Genomic DNA, 6,101 nt, shown 5'->3' with positions numbered 1-6,101 from the left:
CCTGTCTATTTCATACTTGCATGGTCCAATAAAAAAAAATGGAAATGCCAAAAATAAAAAACACATACACCACACATGGACAAAAACACTCTCAAACATGGATGCAAAACACACAACAACAAAATACATACAAACACACAACAACACACATACAATCACATAACATACAAACACAAACTTTCTTGCATCAATCAAGAGCACACACACTCACACACTCACATACACACTCATATTCACTACACACACTTACTACACACATATTCACTACACACATATTCACATACACACACATATTCACATACACACACATATTCACTACACACATATTCACATACACACACATATTCACTACACACATTTTCACATACACACTCATATTCACTACACACATATTCACTTCACACGGAGCATGAAGCAGGGGAGTGAGAGATGTTTAATGAAAACACATTAGAGGTCCACTAGTCCACTAGTGTGAAGTTCAAGGTGGAGACTAAGTTCCTTTATAATAACAGGAGCTGTCTTTTAACCTCTCTTTCCACTCCTCCCTTCCACCTCCTCTTCTCCCTCCTTCATACTCTCATTTATTCCTCTTCCATCCCCCTCTTCTCTTCTCTCCTCCCCCTACCCCCCACCCCCTCTCCTGTCCAGGTGAACAGGGCAGGTCTAGGCAGGTAGATCTTCAGCAGACCACTCATGTGTGTCGCTGCCTCGGGGACAGACCCCCCGCCCCCCCGAAACACATTCCTCTACAATTCAAATCCTTGATCTTTTGCTGTACTTTTATATGTGCATCTGTATGTTGCTTTGTGTACACATTTCAGTTAAATTATAAAAAGGTAACCTGCTGAATGAACCCCACAATAGCATGCTATACAAAATTAAGAGTCATCTGGATAACCTTGTAGCATTGTATATAATTTAAATCCACATTCGTCACAGATTACCTTAAAATGACCATAACAGCTGGAAGTGTTATTTGATATGAGGTAGGGTGTGTGAGTTTGAGGTAAATATAAGATCTCCTAAATAGCATCTGCAGCAGATCAGCTTGTGTTTTCACTTCTAACCGGAGCGGATATTACCGAGAGATTGAAACCGGGACGGGCTGGTCTGAGTTGCGTTAGACTGTAATGTGTTGGGGAGAGGGTCCCGCGCACTGGACCACTAGGTGGGAAGGAGAGCAAGGAGGACAGGATGAACCATGAAGAAAGCTCCTGATTCAACTCTTGACGTTCACAGACGTTAATGGTTGAATGTCTTTTTCTTAACAGGTTAATCGATCAGACGCAACATCTAGGATAGTGTAGTTTGTAGCATACCGTAAAGCACATTGCACACAGATTAATTAAGTGATAAAGTTTGACGAATAGTTTGTCAAACTAAATTCAACAAAGTGAATTGTTGAATTCCTCCCTTTCAAAACTCTCCCGTCATCTTGAAGCGAAATGTAATGAGGTCAAGAACTAAAACACTCATTGTATTCACTTTCCAATTAAACACGTAGTACTGCCCACTAATCCTCCATTAGCTGTTGTAAGATCCAGGAAACGGCAGGAGGGCGATGTGGAGGCAGCACAGGAACCCTCCTCCTGTAGCCTAGATGTTTAGACAGCTGTTAAAACAGTTTAGCATTTACACAAAGCTTATGAAAGGTATCCGAAAGTAGTACCAGGTAGTCTGCTTTGTTAAAGACATTTCTTACCATGGAAGCCGGACCGGCCAATGATGCCATCCCAAATAACACTGTCAAACACCGGGGACAAAATTCCTTATTTTTTTATACTCCAAACGATTGTGTCATGTCTCTCTCCTACCAGCATAACCCAAACACATTCCGTGCTGGCTCCTCAGCTGGGCTCGTGGTTTCTCAGAAAAAAAGAACACACACACACACAGAGAGTTCGGTCCCCGCCAGTTAAGAGTATAGAGCTCAGGAATGCTTAACAGCTGGAATGAGACCTGAAAGGAACGGACTTAGGGCGGGAGCAGAGCTCTCCCTCCCTCCCTCCCTCCCTCCCTCCCTCCCTCCCTCCCTCCCTCCCTCCCTCCCTCCCTCCCTCCCTCCCTCCCTCCCTCCCTCCCTCCCTCCCTCCCTCTCCCTCCCTCCCTCCCTCCGCGTGTGTGTCTACGTGAGAGAGTGTGTGTGTGTGTGTGTGTGTGTGTGTGAGAGAGAGACATATATAGTGTTTGGTACAGACTTGAGACAGCAGCACTTTGCGGGTGAGAACAGATGCAGTGTGACCCTGCAGTCTCTGTGATTAAGGCAGAGCTCGCTGATGCCGTTCTTTAATCGTGTCCCTGTGACCTTTGTTGTTAAACTGGAGCCAGGCGCCATTTGTCTGCTTTTAGCTTTAATCTAATCGAAATTATCGTTAAATTGCTTCAATCGCGAAGAAACAGCATTCATATAACCACGTTATACTATGAATGTTTGGACCTTTACAGTATGTATTTATGCATTGTTTTTGCAGTGAAAAAAAAAAGTTCCTATGTTTTTCCTAACTTTGTTTTGGGCTCTCAAGTCAAAAATATTTTGTAGGTCAAGTTGGTCTTTGTTGAGAATGTAAAGAGGGCGTCTGTGTGGTATCATATCTGATATCTCTATGGGACTTCTCCACCGGGAAAAGTTTCTAATCGTTTCATCGCATACCAGGAGCGCGCAGGTGCGCAATGGAATTTGCATGATTGGGCACCGAGAAGAAGTATATTTCTGCCGGCCGAAATATACTTCTGCGTCTCCGTTTACGGATGGGCGGGCGCACGGATACGGACGGATAGACTTCGTTTATGGTTCTCCGTAGGCAGTGGGTGCTGAAAACAATTCACCACCAGAAGAGTATGTGGCGCAACGGCTTTTTGTAAGTCGTCGAGCAAATGTACAAATTAGCCGTTTCATCAATAAAATATGCACATTTTCTGCAACTACACTGCCCATTTCTCGTCACATTTTAATTCAGATGCTGATTTACATGTACTGTTTAAATAGGAATTGTAAAAACTTACAGCAATGGCGGTCAAAGGATTCTGTTCGTCCTGTTTATCACGGCAACCCCGCCCCCGCCCCTGACGCAAGCGGTTCTTAATACGGACCAATCACAGCCAAGGGGTATCCGTAAAATGATGGACGGACAGACGGATAGTCAGGAAAATCAGGAGGTGCACGTAGAGCTCTCCAAGGGGCTCGGAGAGGGCACGGAGAGGGCATGGAGAGGGAATTCCTCGTCGGAGAGGGCGTTCCCTGTGTCCGTCTCCGTAAAAACGGAGAAGTATAAATCGGCCTTTAAGGAACACCGCCTTGCGCTTCTAGTGTTTTCCATTCCAATCGTTCAGATACTGAAAGGCATCGATTGCTCAATAGAATTTATGATAATCATTCCATACCCCTTTCATGGTTTATTGCTTTATTAATATATCAGTCCCACCACATACTAGCGCAAAAACAGAAGAAACAAAACTGACTAGTCTAAGTTTACATTTAGTCATTTAGCAGACGCTCGAAGTTCCAGCTAACTTGTTGGTAGCTAGGACGTGTAGCTTGTAGCCATTTCACCTGGGTGAAGCCGGCTGTAATACATTTTGCTCCAAGTTTAAGAATCTGACCCCCGGACCGGTAAATTACTTGTACAGCTGAGCTACTAGCTAACTAGATTACTAGGTAATCGCCAGTAAGGGCCAAAAGAGCCATATTTAACACCAGATTATCCAAAATAACACTTTAGCAAAGATTTGTCAGAAGAATTAAGACCAGGATGGTTGAGTCTAGCGGTGGTGAGTTTTGACGTCAGGTGGTTGAGTCTAGCGGTGCTTAATCTGATCCCAGGCTTCAAACTCCAGAAAGAGGTTCAGGAGTTTAGTTACACTTTAAATCACAAGGCTGCCATCTTGGACCCAGGTTCGATTCCCTCCAAGGTTAAATTTGGTTTCATGATTTTACATTTACATTTATGCATTTATCAGACGCTTTTATCCAAAGCGACTTCCAAGAGAGAGCTTTACAAAAGAGCATAGGTCACTGATCATAACAACAACGAGATAGCCCCAAACATTGCGAATAGCCAAAACATGAAGCATACATTGTGGAAAACCAAATAAGTGCCAAAGGGAAGAACCATAAGAGCATGCAGATAAACAAGTTACAATTGAACAACATGAAACTCCCCACAACAGTGCAAGAGTGTACCTGTAGAAAAAACAATCAACAATAAAATATTTCACAGCGAGTACAAGAATTTGAAACCATTACAACTAACCAGCAAGAGCAACAAGTCTCTCAATACGAGTCATTGTGATCCTGGAGGAAACTAACATCAGGTCAAGCCAAGCATTCCTAAGTGCCGTTGTACTCCCGGAACAAGTGCGTCTTGAGCCTTTTCTTGAAGGTGGGGAGACAGTCAGTGTCCCTGATGGAGGTGGGGAGTTGATTCCACCATTTTCCATGATTTAATGATGATGACATCATCATGTATAAAGCCAGACAGTTTTAACCAACAAGGCTTAGTGGAGGGGTGGGATTTGAACCTGGAACCTCTTGATGTGTAAACTACCACTGAGCTATCCATCCCCTTAGCCCTGGCTGTGTCCTGCTGTTCTGGAACCATCCTGGCTGCCCATGTTGTTGGACCAGCCTCTCTCATGACATCAGACCCGAGGCTGTGATGGTGGTGGAATGTTGGACAGCATTCCAGAACGAATTCTGAAATTCCTGAGTGATTCTGTGGAGGCTGTTTTGAAAGAGGTCTTTTCATGAAAAAAATAAGAGCTTTTAAAAGTTAAACATTAAAGAAATGTAAATTACAGTAATAGGTGTTTGTAGTCTCTTCATCTCCAAGTCAAATGCTGCTGTACATACAAGCTTTCAAGTGCAATATTGTAACTTTTTATGTGCAATTTTAGGGCTCTGTGCAATAGTGGAATGTGAAGGATGTGTGTGTGTTTATAATCTTTTTACATTTGATCTTACTTTATAAACTTGTGTATTTATTCAGTGCACCTGAGGTGGATTGTCTCGAATGTCGTTGTCCAGTGTACAATGACAAGAAAAATATTCTATTCTATTACAAGTCCATTAGCCTTACCATGGGCCGTATGCACACACACACACAAACAAGTCTCTCCTCCGTCTCTCTCTCCTCACTCCTCTCTCTTCTACTCCTCTCCTCCTCCGCCCCTCTGTCCTCCGTCTCTCTCTCTCCTCGGTCTCTCTCCTCCGTCTCTTTCTCCTCCTCCTCGGTCTCTCTCTCCTCCTCCTCTCTCCTCCTCTTCTCTCTCCTCCTCCGTCTCTCTCTCCTCCTCTCTCTCCTCCGTCTCTTTCTCCTCCTCCTCGGTCTCTCTTTCCTCCTCTCTCTCCTCCGTCTCTTTCTCCTCCTCCTCGGTCTCTCTTTCCTCCTCTCTCTCCTCTCTCTCCTCCTCGGTCTCTCTTTCCTCCTCTCTCTCCTCCTCCGTCTCTCTCTTCTCCTCTCTCTCCTCTGTCTGTTTCTCCTCCTCGGTCTCTCTTTCCTCCTCTCTCTCCTCCGTCTCTTTCTCCTCCTCCTCGGTCTCTCTTTCCTCCTCTCTCTCCTCTCTCTCTCTCTCCTCTGTCTCTCTCTCCTCCTGTCTCTCTCCTCCGTCTCTTTCTCCTCCTCCTCGGTCTCTCTCTCCTCCTCTCTCTTCCGTCTCTCCTCTCTCCTCCTCCTCTCTCTCCCCTCTCTCTCTCTCCTCCTCTCTCTCTCCTCCTCCTCTCTCTCTCTCCTCCGTCTCTCTCTCTTCCTTCACTAATTCTTTTCCTCTTGTTTACAACAAGGATCACAGGAATGTACAGTAGACAACCACAATCCAGCCAGCACAAGCCACATACACACACACATGCAACATACACATACACGCTCGCACACACATGCACACATAAACACACAGACACAAACACACACACACAAACACACCAACACACACAGACCCACAGAGACCCACACAAATCTCTAAGACTATTATTTTTATGCTCTTTACAAGTTATAACAAATAAAGATGACACCTTCTTATACAGCTCATATTTTTATAGCATCACTGCATTAAAACATACCAATGAAGAAGTGACACCAGTGAAGTGTGCATGTTGACATGAGCCA

The sequence above is a fragment of the Osmerus mordax genome, chromosome 15 (assembly GCF_038355195.1).
Source record: "Osmerus mordax isolate fOsmMor3 chromosome 15, fOsmMor3.pri, whole genome shotgun sequence".
Taxonomy (NCBI): Eukaryota; Metazoa; Chordata; class Actinopteri; order Osmeriformes; family Osmeridae; genus Osmerus; species Osmerus mordax.
The sequence above is the reverse complement of the archived record's forward strand: the minus strand, read 5'-3'. Positions refer to the sequence as shown.